Source organism: Rhincodon typus, chromosome 3 (assembly GCF_021869965.1).
Source record: "Rhincodon typus isolate 14 chromosome 3, sRhiTyp1.1, whole genome shotgun sequence".
Lineage (NCBI taxonomy): Eukaryota > Metazoa > Chordata > Chondrichthyes > Orectolobiformes > Rhincodontidae > Rhincodon > Rhincodon typus.
The window spans coordinates 6,133,575-6,149,731 of record NC_063334.1 but is presented as its reverse complement, the minus strand read 5'-3'; the positions used below and the strand labels follow the sequence as shown (position 1 = coordinate 6,149,731).

Here is a 16,157-nt window from a genome sequence, read left to right as displayed (position 1 = left end):
TCCAACTCTGGAGGAAAAATCTACCCCCCCAAAAAAAAGCCTTTCTAACAAAGCATTGGTTTCGTGACGAATTTGTGAAGGCTTTGAGGCTGCGTCTCGTTGTTTTGGGGGCTTTTGGGGTCAACTGAGAATGTCGGTGAACTCCCGGCACCTTGTAACCACAGTTTTCTTTATTTACACTACAGGTTATCTGAACGAGTTGTGTCTGAGAAGCTGCAATGTTAGACCGCCGCGGCCAAAGGGGAGGTGCTGATTCAGTTACAGAGTGAAGAGCTGCTGTTTAACCTGGAACCCACTTGCTGTATGTGGCCGAGATTGAAACTGCTGCATCGTCTCGGGTCCCCACTCAGCAAATGCAGCTCCTGCTCAAGGTGTTGCGCACGAATCTCATTTGTAAGCAGCAAGATCTGTCAACTGGGTGGGGGCTTGTACGTTTTTCATATCATAAAATGCGTTTAAGGGTCACAAAATACGCTCTCCCAGTTGGCACAAGGTGCACGACAGAGTGGAGACCTTCCTCAAGGTGCAGTACTCTTATGGTAAGTCACCTGGTAATTCTCCTCACCATGAGAAAATATTACTCAGCTTCCATAATGAGGGAGCTGGGTCGACAGACAGGTATCAGGCCTAGAAATACTGAGGATTGGACTTGGGCTCCCCGCCCAGAGGTAACTAACAGACCCTCACTACCACCCAGCAAAGGGTTGGGGACTTCCACGTGGCCCAGGGGAGTTCCTGTCTCCTCGGGATTTTGTGGCCGGTCGTCTGTCAAATTGAGACAGTGTTATGTTAAACACAAAGGAGTCGGTAATACAGTTCTCACGAAGATTATGTTAGAGGTTTCCCATACAAAGACCGCACGGCACCTTTCACTGTCCAGGACGTATGACGTTACAAGAAGGTTTTGTGGTTTTACCCTGTTGGTAATGTGGCTCCAATGAATTCACATGCAACTTATCTCCTTGGAGTTGCTGGCCAAGCTGGATGTCTTCAGTCACCTTCTGTGGTTTCTTAGCGTCTTGTGGTTTCAGGATCCCTGCCAGTGTGTGTTACCAGGTAAGGGTTGTTTGAGGCAGTTCACTGCCACTATTCCTCCTATGTCGTCGCTTTGTTTTGAACCTATTTAGTGATCAGGGCTAGAGGAGCCACCATCACTTGTATTACATGATAGCAGTACTACAACTACATTTGGAACCTAGGACCTCAAGGAATTTGTAAAGGTACATCTGCTCTCTGCAATAGTAGACTCACCCCCACCTACAGACTGTGTGTGATATCAACAGGATGGGCTGACCCAATGCAACATAAACTTTATCCCCTTCAAAACTATTACTTATATATTCCTCCCAAACATTTAATCTCATAGTTAACCCATTATGTGACCATGGATATAACTATAGTACATTTAAGGCCTAGTGGTATTGTCACTCGTAATCCAGAGATTCAAGTAACAGCTTGAAATCCTACTGAGGCAGATCATCAAATTTGAAATTTTTTTTTCATAAAATCTGGAACTAAAAATTTATGAACGATGACGATGAAACCATTGTCAATTGTTGGGAAAACCCAACTGATTCATTCATGTCCTATAGGGAAGGAAAATACTGACCTACATGCAACTCCAGACTCACGGCAATATGGTTGACTCTTATTAGGGAAAAAATGCCAGCCCAGCTGCTGACACCCACATCCCATGAGAGAAAAAAGATTACCACTACCAAAGACCCTGACTACAAATGCAGGTTGTTTGGGTATTTCAGATATTTTTTCTCAGAATGCATCTCTTTGGACTTAGATGAAAGGCAGGTTCTTTGCTTGAGGACTGTCTGTCCACATTCTAATCCATGGATCATTTCTCTGTTGAAGGATCTTTTTTCTCACAAATATCCTTCATGGAGGATGTTCTTTGTAGACCTTTTTGTTGGCCCCTTACCTTACCTGAAGGAAGCCTAATTTCCTGAATTTCTTGGTGAGAGAACTCTTCTCTGCTAACTCAATTCTTTACAGTTTCCTGGAGTTTTAGAACAGGCTATTTCTTTCTAATTGAAAGAGGTAGTCTGTCGGTATTTCCTTGGATCATGCAGTTTATTTTTCTTGACAATGTCCTGAACCTGTGAATGTTGATGTGGTTCCCAGGAAATGACATGCGGCTTATTTCCCTTGAGTTAGTGATCAGGCTGGACATCTTCAGTTACCTTCTGTGCTTGTTTCACTGGTGAAGTAGACATTTGCAGACATTCTGTCATGTTTCTGACAGATTGCTGCTCACTCAGCACTCTGGCTGTCAGTGGCACTGGCTACTGCTTTATCAATTCATTGAGAATATTGTTACACTGCCTGGACACCTTCATTAAAACTTCATCAGTGAGCTCTAGTGGGTTGTACTGCTCCTTCTTGTTCTCAGTTTTTGTTTCTTCTGGCAAACTTTGCTCAATTTTATCTTCTGATCTGTCAGCACTGATGGCAAGAGTGGTTTTCAAATCTGATGATTCGGTATAATCAGACCTCACAATGAATTGTAAGATCTTCAGTTTCTTTTTGCAATCTCTGGCCACCGTACCACTGACTAAACCCTGGCTCTACGTCTGACAAGTCCGAAAGGTCCCCTCTACAGCTTTTTCAATACATCTTCCGGAAGAGAAACTGGAATAACAACTAATCTTTTGTAATACATTAATAAACCATCCATGTTCTGAAAATGCTGTAGGTGCTAAATGTAAGTGTTCTCAGCAACTCACTAGATGTTTGGTCTGGCCGTCCTTCAACACAGTACTGGCCCAGTCTTGATAACTGTTTTGTTCTTGTCATTGAGTCTCTCTTGATTAACTGGACAAAGTTTCCTCTCAGCTAAGAGAAACATTTCTTTAATACCATCATTTGTAATCTCAACAGATTCTTTTTATTTTGGATTCCACCATAAGTTTAGGAAACTCAATGAAATCTTCTACTGATTGCCCCTTGACCAGTTGGTCAACCACAGTTTGTTGCTGGATCAATGTTTCTACAGTCGTTTGTTTCTGAACCAGATGTTCTCTTACAACTAACAGGACTCCTGCAAACGTTTCAAGGAAGTTGGAGTTCAAACATGCATGTTGGCTTACAGGTGAGGATTATTGGTTGAGAAGAGCATATACATTTTCAACTCTCTGATGCTCCTTGTGTTGCAGTGTAATTTATATTATTCCTATGCTCTTGACAGCTATTCCACTTCTGTCATATAGTTTCATCATTGTAGACTAGCTTCTGTTTCTTCAGCCATGGTAACTGTTCTGATAGATTAGTGACCCTGATACTGATATCAATTTAATAAGATGCCCATTGACATAAGGAGATCATGTGAAACCCGGATTGTTGCAATGACCAATTTCCCTTATAAACACCTCAGTTGTCTTCTATAAAGGAGTTTGCTTCACTGTCTTTGCATATGTAATCTCCTCCTGTTCTGCAGCTCTGTAACTGTGTGCTACCTCTGCACTTAGTATTTGATTTTAAGGCAATGCTGTATTTTATGAATTATCTCCTCCATGAAGTCCAATCTTGTGTTCTTGTGTGGTCTATCTTTGACCTAAAATCTGTTCAGTAGTATTAAATATTTTTCGTTGTTTTTTTCACAGTGTTGATTATCCTGAATCTGTTTAAAATCTGTATCATTATAATATTGCTTGTAATCTACTGTTCCTTAAGTTTATATTCTTGTATTTATGAATGTTGTTTATTTTGAATTACTGTACAGCTTGTTAGACCCTATGCAGCATTCCATTTTTTAGTTGAAGTGTAGCTATTTGTTATAGTATTAAATTAAATTGTATTGCATTAAATTCTTCAATAAAGCCTTAAATTGTATTACTGGCTGTTCTATAATGATTTACCGCTTTCAAATGTTTTAAAATTAGTTTCTTGTGGTACTGTATCTCTGCACAGCTAACTGGGTTTTCCTACCTTTTTCAGAGGTTTCCCAGTATTTTACGAAACCAAATGGCAACAATCTGCTTTTGCAAAGATTTTTGTGCTTCCTAGACTCAAGATCAAGTTTTCCTACTACTTCCCAGGTAAGCTGGATGTTTTCCCAATAATGTTTTGGCAGATAGATATCAAAAGAGGTTCAATGCAGAGACATGTGAGGTGATGCACTTTGGTAGGAAGAACATTGAAAGACAATGTAAAGTATAGGGTACAATTCTAAAGGGGTGCAGGAGCAGAGGGACCTGTGTTTATATCTGTAGAGATCACTGAAGGTGACAGGACAGTTGGAAAGTTAATGAACCATAGAGTGTTCTTGGCTTTATTAACAGGGTGTACAGTACAAGAGCAAGGAGGTGATGTTAAACAATAAAACACTTTGTAGCTGGTGGAGGCAAGTTCAGTGGAGGCATTCAAGAGGGCATTGGATGTTTATGTGAATAGATAGGTATTGATCATATTGCCATGACCAGTACCTCATGATATTTGCTGTCTCAATTACTACTTGGTCGTGGGTAAGAGTTGTTTGAGATAGTTCGCTGCCACCAATCTCCTTTGCTTTGCCTTAGGAATATCAAGTCATTAATAGTAGAGTAAATATCACCAAACGTTAATGAAAAAGAGGTACTGTTCTTAGATAACAAGAAGGTTGTATTGCATGATAGCAGTAAGTACAACTACATTTGGCCAGGCATAATTACTAAGATCTAAGGGAGCTGGTCAGATATAACTGCTCCCTTCAAAAGCTAGTGCAGAACTCCTTGTATTCTCTACAGAATGTTTGTGACTGTAAAATGAATGCAGCCAATGTAACATGAGCAATAACCCTTTCAGAGCCATTATCCTATGCAACAGGCATGGAATTGTGAGATTAAGTTGCATTAAACTGTGTTTACTTTGTATCTGACCAGTGTTAAATCTGAGCCACATGCTCTTCATGATGACACTAGGTACAAATAATGGGCCAAGTTTCTACTCTACAGTCCTGCTTTTAATGGTCAGTGCATTGAGTATAGGAGTTGGAAGGTCATGTTGTGGCCTTAGAGGACATTGGTCAGGTCACTTTTGGAATGCTGCATTTAGTTCTGGTCTCCCTGCTATAGAAAAGATGGTATTAAACTTGAAAGGGTGCAGAAGAGATTTACAATGATGTTGCCAGGTTTGGAGGGTTTGAGTTGTAGGGAGAGGCTCAATAAGCTTGGGGCTATTTCCCCTGGAGTTTCGGAGGCTGAAGGGTGACCCTATAGAGGTTTATAAAATCATGAGGGGCATGGATAGGGTGAATAGCCAAGGTCTTTTCCCCAGGGTAGCAGAGTCCAAACTAGAGGGCATAGGTTTAAGGTGAGGGGGCAAGACATAAAAGGTACCTAAGGGGCAACATTTTCACACAGAAAGTAGTACATGTATGGAATGTGCTAGCAGAGGAAATGATAAAGGCTGGTACAATGACAACATTTAAAAGGCATCTGAATGGGTACATGAATAGGAAGGGTTTAGAGGGATGTGGACCAGATGCTAGCAAATGGAACTAGATTAGTTAAAGGTATCTATTGGGCATGGATGAGTTGGATCAAAGAGTCTGTTTCCATACTGTACGATTCTATGACTCTAGATGGATATAGATTCGCTTTAAAAAAAGCTATAAATCTGTAGAACCTCACATTGTAGCTACACCAGACTATAGTCTTGCATTGCGTTTTTGTTTTTTCATGGATGTAGCTGTTACTGACATGGTCAGCATTTTTGCCCATCCCTAATTGTCCTTTAACTGTGTAGTTTACTAGGCTATTGCAGAGGCTAGTTAAGTCACAACCATATTACTGTGGGACTGGAGGCCAGGCTGGAATACAATGGCAGATTTCCTTCCCTAAAGGACATGAGTGAACCATATATGTTTTTTTTTACAACAATGCATGATGATTTTATGTCCAAAATTACTGAAATCAGTTATATTCCAGATTTAATAACTGAATTAAAGCTCCATCTGCATTACTAGTCCAGTGACATTACCACTGTTATTACTGAACTACAACAGCCTCAATGACAAAACAAACTTTCACAAATATGCAGTCCTAAAACAGGGATTTGCATAATGTGTAGCATATACAATGAATTTGATTAAGATCTCATTTCAGTTACATTGAATCTGTAGCTATATAATCTACTGTACAGATATTTATGCTTTACACAGTCTTCCCACTGTAATTCCTCTTAGTACTATGCCTGGCCCTTCACAAACAGTCCCGCTAATCCCCCATATATACATCAAGACTACCCTTAAATTTGCCAGTCGTATCTACTTTGACCATTACAGCAGCAAATTCCTGTTCTTGTTGCTGTATGACATAATTAGAGTAGTTAATATCTGTAAAGATCCAGAGAAACTAGTGGGATTAAAAGATGATAAATCCACTACACCTGATGGCCTGCATTCTAATTGGTAACTGCAGAGATAGTGGATGCATTGGGTTTGATCTTTCAAAATCCCCTGGATTCTGGAATGGCTCTCATCAATTGGAACATATTACAGTTATTCAATAAAGGAAGGAGAGGGAGAGAGAGTGGGGAACTATCTGCCAGTTTGCCAGCTATCAATCATTAGGAAATTGTTGGGATCTATTATTTAGAAAGTGACAGTGACACTTCAAAATTATTATATAATGAGGCACAGCCAATGTGGTTTTATGAAAGGGAGATTGTGTTTGACAGATCACCTCCATACTTTTTGCGGAGATAACTGGCAGAGTAGATAAAGAGGACTATTTTGGCTGAAGGATATCTGGATTTCCAAAAGCATCTGATAAAGTGCCACAGGAAAAGTTGATACACAAGATAAGGAAGGGCTTCTGGAGTTGGGGATAATATATTAAAGATAAAAAATTGGTTGGAGGACAAAAACCGAGATTAGTAATAAATCGGTTATTTTCTGGTTAGCAGGCTGTTACAAACGGGCTCAAGTATTAACGCTCAGGCCTCAACCATTTATTATCTGTATTGGTGACTTGGATAAAAACACTGCTTTTAAACTTATCAATGATACAAAACTAGATAGGCAAGTAGGCTGTGTGGAGGGCATAAAGCCTCTACAAAGGGGCATTGGCGATTAAATAAGTGAGCAAAAAGGTGTGGTACAATGTGGACATTGTGAATTATTCATTTTTATAGGAAGAGTAAAAATACAAACAACTATTAAATGTTGGTGTTCAGGTTGATTTGAGTAACCTTTTACAAGAAATACAGCAGATTGCTTATTGCACCTGCAAGTTAATGAGGAAGGCAAATGGTATGTTGGCCTTTATGCAAGGGGTTTGAAGTATGAGTGAAAAACATTTTTGCAGTTGTACTGGGGTTTAATGAAGCCACAATACTGTATACAGTTTTGTTCTCTGTGCCTAAGAATATACTCACTTTAGAGTAGTACAAGGAGCACTCAATAGATTGATTCCTGTGATGAGGGGGGTTATTCTTTACACAGAATTGAATGGGTGTATTTTCTCCAGAATTTAGCAGAATTAGGTGCTTAATAATGTCCATACTGAGAGGCTTTTTTTTCCAGGGTGGAGAGTCTAGACCCAATGACACATTCTCAAGGTAAGGAATTGGCCATGTAAGATTTAGATGAGGGCAAGTTTGTCCACTTTAGAGGGCTGTAAGTCTTTGGAACTTACTACCACAGAGGGCTGTGGAAACCCACCGTTGTGTATATTCATGTGGAGATAGATTCTTGAGTAACAGCAACATTGATGTTATTTTTAAAAAAAAAAATGAATCAAAGGCTATGGCTATCAGGATGGAAAGTGGAGTTAAAATTCAGAATCATCCATGATCTTACAGAATGGCAGAGCAAACCCAAGAGATCATAAGGTTTACTCTACTCCTATTTGTTATGTTCTTATGAAAAAATTCCTCCTAAATTCTTCATCTCATCTGTTAGTGGCTTTCATCATATTCACCGGCTCATTATGGACTCATCCATTTAACAAAAAACCATGAGCTGTGTACTGGACACGTGAATCGGTATGGCGGTATTTGTGCCTGTTTCACAAGACCCCGCACAGAGAACACATCGATCTGTCTTGTACCTTGCTAAAATGACACTGCCTCGCACTCCCATGGTTTGCATATACCTTAGAATTGCCAGGATGCAATTGGGTGAAAAAAGGACATCGACGAAGTTATATTATAGAGGGAAATCCACCAGAAGCAACAGAACCAGGAGGTCAGGTCACATGGTGCATTTTTGCCTGACAGGACTGACAGACAGGATACTGTATTCATACCAGGAATGTTTATTGATTAAAGCTGTCGAGAGGTCACATCAGTGAATCTACTGGCAGGCAATGAACAACAGAGTGTGCTTGAACTCCTCCCCACGGAGTTGTACCTTGACACTAATATAATGCAGACCTTCTGGACTTCGCATAGCTCCATTTGAGATCCTTTAATGCAGCTGAGTTCAAACAACTGATGACAAGATATTCTGCTAAATAACCGGTAATCAAACCCAAGATTTCTGGTCTCATCATATCTTTCATCACAACAACCGTGACACAGTGTTACCCTTTCTGAGGATTTTCTTTTCTCATGGGCCCATGAGTGTGAAGCTATGTCACTTTTCTTAAAGTTTTTAAACACGTGTCGCATTCAATCAAACTGCAAGTCCTTGCAAAAGGATGTTAACGCAACACCATCTTGCATCTGAGGTTTGCCAGTTTTCTTTCTCCCCCCAGTGTTTAGAAATTGTTCATAGCGAAACCTTAGAGCTGGGGAGATGGTGGGGCGGAGGTTATCAGGGAAGTCAGCACATCCCCCTTCACACGTGGAGTCAACAAATTCCAAACACCAGCAATGCTGACTCTCGGTTTACAGTCACCCATTCCCAGAGACCTAATGCTGTGCATTAGAACAAAACAATAGCTCTGAGCTTAATTTCCAAAGCATTGCTTTCTGTAAATGCCACACAGCCTTACAAGATTCAGAAAATTAATCTCCGTGATAATTCCCCAGGACTTACAGGCACTTTAAATGCTAAAGACTTGGCAGTTTATCTGGAGAAGATGTGGGTCATTTCCCACTTCACTCTCTAAGTGATAACCTGGTGAAATTGGTTGTCTATGCACCCTGTCCACTCTTAAATTCTATCAAATTTTCATTCCATCATCTTAGTGACAGTCTCAACTCACTTCCCTTACCTCTTGAACCTGACCACTCCAAACCTTTAAGATTGGAAATATTGAAATGCACAAAGTGCTTTTGCTCCAAAACGAACCTTTAATATTGCTTATTTTCCAGGAATAAGATAATTTCACTAATCTTTTAAAATGAGTTCACTACCTGTTCGTTCAATACCTTTATACAAATGTTTACAAGAAGAATGTAGGATAATAATTTCAGTCCAAACTCAAATCTTCCTGTTCATCCTTTTTGTCCTTTGATTCCCTGTTTCCTTCCTGTCAACAAGTTTTGCAACCCACTATCCTAATCCTGTAACCTTGCATTTCCCATGACTAATCCTCCTAGCCTGCACATCCCTGCGCACTGTGGGGCAATTTAGCATGGCCAGTCCATCCTAACCTGCACACCTTTGGACTGTGGGAGGAATCCGGAGCACCTGAGGAAATCAACCCAGACATGGGGAGAATGTGCAAACTTCTCTCTCTCTCTTTCTCTCTCACACACACACTCTCTCTCTGTCTCTCACGCGCACACACACACACACACACACAGACGGGTACCTACCGTAAATTGATGCTCAACCAACTCTGCCCACTCCAAGGCATTATTTCGAAGAAGAACAGGGGAGTTGATCTGGCTAATCCCTATCTATCGACTAACATCACTAAAATCAGATTATCTGGCCATCATCTAATTGCTGTTTGTAAGATCTTGCTGCACATAAGTTATCTGCAGCTTATCCTAACATTACAGCAGTGACTACATTTCAGAGGTGATGTACTGGTTGTAATGCGTCTTTGGGTATGAATGAAATTGCTATCTAAAAGAAATTTATTTCGTTCAATGAAATGAAAATTGGCTTCTATAAAGACAAGTGGATAAATGTAGGTACAAGAGTTGATCATTCAGCCCTTGAACCTGCTTCACCATTCATTGAGATCATGGCTGATCTGCAAGCTGACTCCATCAGCCAGCCTATGCCCCATATCCTTTAACATTTTTGGTTAATAAAACAAAATCCATCAATCGCAGCTATAAAGGTGATCATTGGTCTAGTAATCAATTGTTACTTATGAAGAGTTCCAAAATTCTACCCCCTTGTGTGTGTAGCAGTTTTCCTGATTTCACTCCTGATATTTAGCTGCAATTTTTACAGAACGCTGCCTAGACCTGAACTCCTCAGTCAGTAGAAATAATTCATTGCTATCTACTCTATCAGTTCCCATTCACTTCTTCAAACCATTAGTTTATCTGGGTTACTGGTTGATGAGTTTCAATTCTGCCCCATTATGTCAAAATTATCTTTATAGCCTATTCAATGCTAAAGGGACCAGCTTAGTTCTGTTGGTCTTACTCTTGCTTGGGTCTCATGTCTCCATTCAGAATCTCTGCTGATGCTTCAGGATTACACTGAGCGAGTGCTGTAATTTCAGAGATGATGCATATCGAGTGAAGCATAGGAAGAAGGCTTCATGTGCCCTCTCAGGTGGATTTAAAAGATCCCAGGGCGCTATTTGGAAAGATTAGTTCAGCAGATCCCAGAATCCTCGTCCAACTTTTGATTCCTCAACTGACATGATCAGTAGACAAATGAATCACCCAATCCTTTCACTTCCCATCTGTGAAATCTTGCTGCACAGAAAATAGCTGCACATCAAAGCAGAAATACAGGAATAGGTAACCAGCCAAAACTCAGTGTCCCAGCAATGGAGGGTCAAGGCTTGTGCCCTAATCTGACAATGAAGGCAGAAAATAGCAGCCATTACATTATCTTGCTGTGTACACTGTCCTACTTCTTAAAAAGTTCATCCTCTGCTGTAGGTAGCACTGGTAAGGCTTTCATTTCTGATTGCCCTGGGAGGCTGTTGACTGGCTGCCTTCTTGAACAATGGTAGAACAGTTACAGTTACAACATTTAAAAAGACATTTGGACAGGTACATGAATAGGAAAGATTTAGAGGGATGTGGGCCAAATGCAGGGAAATGGGACTAGTTTAGTTTGGGAAACTTGGTCAGTATGGACAAGTTGGACTGAAGGGTCTGTGTACATGCTGTATGACCCTATAACTTGGAGTGCACTCTTATTGTGTGACTGCAGTGATACGTAGATAACAACAGCAAATTTCCTTTGCTAAGAGAAAGTAATGAAACAAACCAATCACTTGTTTCCAAGCAACAAGAACAATAATCAGCCTTTATATTAGACACCCTAATACTAGAACAAGTCCCAAGGAGCTTTGCAGGAGAATTATCAGACACAGTTTGATGCTTATGACTTATACAGGTATTAGTTTTGGTAAAAGGTTATTGACCTAAAACATTAACTCCACATCTGTCTCCACAGATGCAGCTTGACTAGTTAAGTGTTTCAGCATTTCCTGGAGGAGTTATTAGGACTGGTGAACACAATTGTCTTCAAGCAGGTAGGTTCCTTTAATTGTCTTAAAGGAGGAGAACGATTTGGAGAGGAGGAGAGGTTTAGGGAGACATGACCGAAGCTTGGGGCCTAACATCAGCTAATGCTCAGATTTAAACCAGAACCAAAATCTAATTTTCAGATCACAATTTCATCGACTGACTTGGACTCAAGATGTACTTTGAAATATGACTGTGTGTGAGATATGGGACATGTTTCTTCTCTTCTGCCCAGTTCTCTAGCATAGTACACTGCATGCCTCTACAAGTAGCTGTTGTTAGATAGTAGCTTAAGAGTTCTCTTGGCAAAACAACCAGAGCACTTGTTATTTCCTCATTTCTTTTTCCAATGGAGTTGACATTGCATAATCTTAAAATCCATGGGCTGCTACAAGACATTTTCATCACCATCAAAGTCAAACATTCAAATATTATAACTTATTTGAGAAGTTGTTTGTTCAGATGATGATTTTAAACTGACCAGAATAGACAGCTCAGCATCAGAAATAAAACAAGAGTTTTCTCAAACTTGTTTCAGCAATGCCTGCAACTGATCCCTTCCACTATTTTTGATTCACACTCGATTAACTTTATTTTAATTGAAAAGATGAAAACATTCCACACTATGACATAGGGAGAGAGTGTGCAGCACTGAATTTGTTTTTAAGACCCTTGTGTTGAAAGTTTTTAGGAAAGAAAAGGAATAAATTATTGTAAAGATTCAAGTTAAATAGTTTAGATAATGTAATGCTAGAAAGTGACCCCTTGCAAACAAAGTATAACATATTTCATATTCCCCCTGTATGGTTAGGCAGCATGGTCAAGCTGTCGCTTATTTATGGCAACTGTTGTCCACTTCTTTCTGTCTCATTTATCACTCTAGCAATTTATACAACAATGTAGGTATCCATCACCAACTGCATATCCCCTGCCCATGCCACACAACAGAATTCAGTGCAGGACTGAAGGCATGTTGTACAGTCAGATGTGCAGTGTAGAAATGAAATATTAAACCTTTTGCCCACTCAGATGATTTCAGAGGACAGCAGTGAAGTTCTCCCTGGCATCATGACCAATATTTAACCCTCATACAACATCACAAAAGCAGATAACCTGACCTTTGTAACATTGCTGAATATGAGACCTTGCTTTGTGCACATTGGCTGTTGTGTTTGGGTGTAAACTTTAAGTGTGCTTCATTGATTGTGAATTGTCCTCAACTTCATGTATGAACTTTCACGTGCTAAGTTCTATTTTATCCTTTCTGAAATGCAAAATGCGCTCAATTTTTAAATATCAACACCTTCCCAAGAGAGCAAGCTCCATTGTCATGACCTATGTTACTTTCTAACAAATGTGTGTGCCTATTATAGCTATGATTTCTTGAAACAGCACAAAGAAATTGGATAGGACTATGCATTTATTATACCGTACAGTATATTATAGTGTCAGGCTGGCATGTGACATCCAGTCAAAGAACAGAATTTGTTTTGAGGTTTCAATTTTCACAGAGACTATGAAACTCAAATTGCATACAACTTACTTCAGAAATCTGGAAAAAAATTCAAAGTTGTGTGACTCTCTTGGTATTACCTCAAGTGTGTAGAGTTACTTAGTGTTTGTCAAACCATCTTTTCCTTTGCAGAATAAGTATAATTTGATTACTTAATGACAATTTAAGTTAGTTCATAAGGACAAATGTAATGCGGCAACTGAAAATTGCTTGGATAAAATCTCCTCACAATATTCCCATATTATTTTTTGCTTAAACAAATCATACTAATTTACTTTCCTCTCAGATGGGGCCGTGGTCTCGGCTAACATTCTCTTCATGTTTATTCCGCACACCTGTGTTATTAGCTTCACCATGCCAGCATTCTCCCAGCAATGCAGTACCTTTTTAATGCAAAATTCATAGGCTCACCTATTTTAAAACTTGAAGTGAAAGCAGGAGCTAGAGAATACACAATCTAAATACACAGATAACCAAGCTGTTTTATTCATGACCTACAAATATTCAAAGGGGTAGTTAAAATGCTAATCCTAATGACTATTTATCCTTCTCAATAAGCTAAAAACAACTGATAAGAGACTTGTTTGTACAGATAGTGGAGGAATTCCATCACACAGTAAAAGAAAAATGTCTCTTCACTGAAACAGGTTCTGGTTTACTTCTCTCCATGTTTTCCGCAATAAGGCTTTTGCAGGCACTTTTTTTAAAATTTATAAACAGCTCCTTTCTGCTTAAAAGAACTGGCTTACGTTTAGCACTTATTCTCGATCTAGGTGAGACATCAGAGGAAGCTGGCAACGTGGGCTACATTGCCAGGTAATGTCTTAAATCCCCTCCAAAATGGGGCAGAGGAATGATCAGAAAGCTTTAACAGGTCATCAGTACTAGACTGCAGTAGGGAAATGCCTGATTACGAATAGTAAAGCAAATAGCTGTGCTGTGGCTTGCTGAATCCCACTCAGGTCCACAGCTGTTATTGGGAGCATGGGGCTTGCTGGAAACTGAGACTGCTGAGAGAAATGAGAGCTTGCTGCAAAATCCCCCTCTCCCTTTAATGGTGCGGCGAGATTGTATTTCATTTCCTTCATTGCCCCTGACCTTGCAGTCCTTGGGATCGGCGATCCTTTCTTCCCTGCTCCTGCCTTTGTGTCTGCTTGTCAGTTATCAAACAAACAAATGGAAGCTGACACACAAACTAAAAGCTGAAGATCTCCAAATTAAAAAAAATCAATGCATAACCCTAGAGCTAATTCTCTGTGTAATTTCAATTCCTTCATTTATTAAAGCTTTACTTCCTTAGCACATTAGAAGCTCAGTTTCACTGCACACGTTACATGTGATATTTTCCTTTAAAATTAAAAACACACAATTAAAACTCATGCACACACACCAGGAAGGTGAAAACACTGTACCTGTTCCACCGTACCACTATCACTTTACTGGATTCTCACAAAAATACTTCAAACCTAAAAGAGGAAAAAACTACATAAGGATAAAACTGATCATGTAAATTCTCCATTGCTTAAATTAAAATAAAAATCACATAATGAACACAGACGGCAGCATTACAAACCTGACTGCACACTTCAAAGGTAACAGAAGGCAAGTACTGCATTGGTAATTTTTTTTTCTTTATCAAACTAATATTGTCAGCCATGTTGGAGAGGCTTTGACTAATTTTCTACAAACCCCCACCTTTTCCCCTCTTTAATGAGATCATGCAAAGTAAATTTTCACACATTCTGGCTTCAAAGAAAACAGCCAAATAAGAAGCGTAAGGTCTTACTGGTACATAAAAATAGCTCCAGCCTCTGTATCTCCCTCAGCGTCGCAGAAATCCAGCAAAGTACAATCTGTCTCCTTTCAAACAAATCCTAAAGGGCAGCCATCTTGCTTCCTTCTGCTCCTCTACGAAAGCAGACTAGCTTTCGCATCAATATTCATATGACAGTCTGACATCTATTATCATCACCAATGAAACCCCAATGTTGCTTTTGCCCAGCTCAAAGTGTGGACGTGACTAGCATGTGCTCCATCCAGTGAGGACTCTGTCAGGAAGATCAGTTTGCTTGTTTGGGTAGTTGTAAATCATTTCCCTACTAGGTCCTTAAACACAAAGGACCTATGATTTCTAACTGCACAATAGTGAACATTAGTGAGGTTGGTTTGAAACTCTGGACTGGAGCATACTGAGCAAGGACTGCTCCCTCCCCCTCTACGGCTACGTAAATGAAACCCGTGTGACTACTCAGTCACCCACCCACCAAGCCTCTCGGATTGATTTTTAAAATTGTGTCTTAGGAAACTGACTCTCAGTTTTCTGAGAAGTTCCTGTTTCTTTCCCTGTGATGCTTTTACCACTTCCTTTCTTACATCATATGTACTGCTTCTAATACTCCTTCTTTAATTTCCAGAGGGACTATTGCTTGAACTCACTGGTAAAAGGCATGTGTCAGTATTGTGCTAAAACCACATTCAGTCCTAAAACGCACTGAGAGTCAGCAATTTTTTCCATTCATGTCAAGACCCACCTCCCCTGCTGCCCTCACCCCAGCAGCACACACACACACTCACACACACACTGGTACAGCCCACGTGGATTCTGTGATTAAATCAAACGTGTACACACATTCCCCAAGCACTAGGTATCGAGTTTCTGCCAACAGCATTCCTCCCACTTTGCATCTTGAAGATTAAGGCTTCCATTTCTCTGAAAGAGGATTTTTGTGTTTCAGTTTTAAACAAGTCAGTGGGTGTGTTTTCCTGTTTGAGAGAACACTCCTGTTGTAAGTACATTATTGCCAAACTTTTCGCTTGTTCCTGCCTTTTAGACTTCTCTGGCTTTAACAGAACAGGTGGTTTGTATTGGGTTATGATCTACTCAGTCCCAGCCTTAGCCCTAGCCAAGCTTTAAACCATGACTGGCCCCCTCGTTGTTACTTATCCTTCCAAGCTACTAATGTGACATTTGTTGACTCTGAATGGTGTGCACTACCCCCACCAGGCAACTGCAGAGAGGGAGTGCTCCAAGCAAAATGGAGATTGTGTCAATGTAGAGTGGGGGATGGGAAATGTTTTCTAATTCACTGAAACT

At 40.0% G+C, this 16,157-nt stretch overlaps 1 protein-coding gene and 1 long non-coding RNA gene across 2 annotated transcripts in view; both read right to left on the bottom strand.

The window, feature by feature from the left end:
- Window positions 1–16,157, bottom strand: part of LOC109917413 (methylcytosine dioxygenase TET3-like) — a gene marked incomplete at its 5' end in the record, with an annotated part of 225,051 nt that overhangs the window by 48,556 nt on the left and 160,338 nt on the right. The window lies entirely within an intron of this gene.
- Window positions 14,311–15,243, bottom strand: LOC125482388. The gene is made up of 2 exons (XR_007261632.1): window positions 14,850–15,243; window positions 14,311–14,529 (listed from the first exon to the last, which is right to left on the bottom strand). It is a non-coding gene; the product is annotated as an uncharacterized LOC125482388 (long non-coding RNA).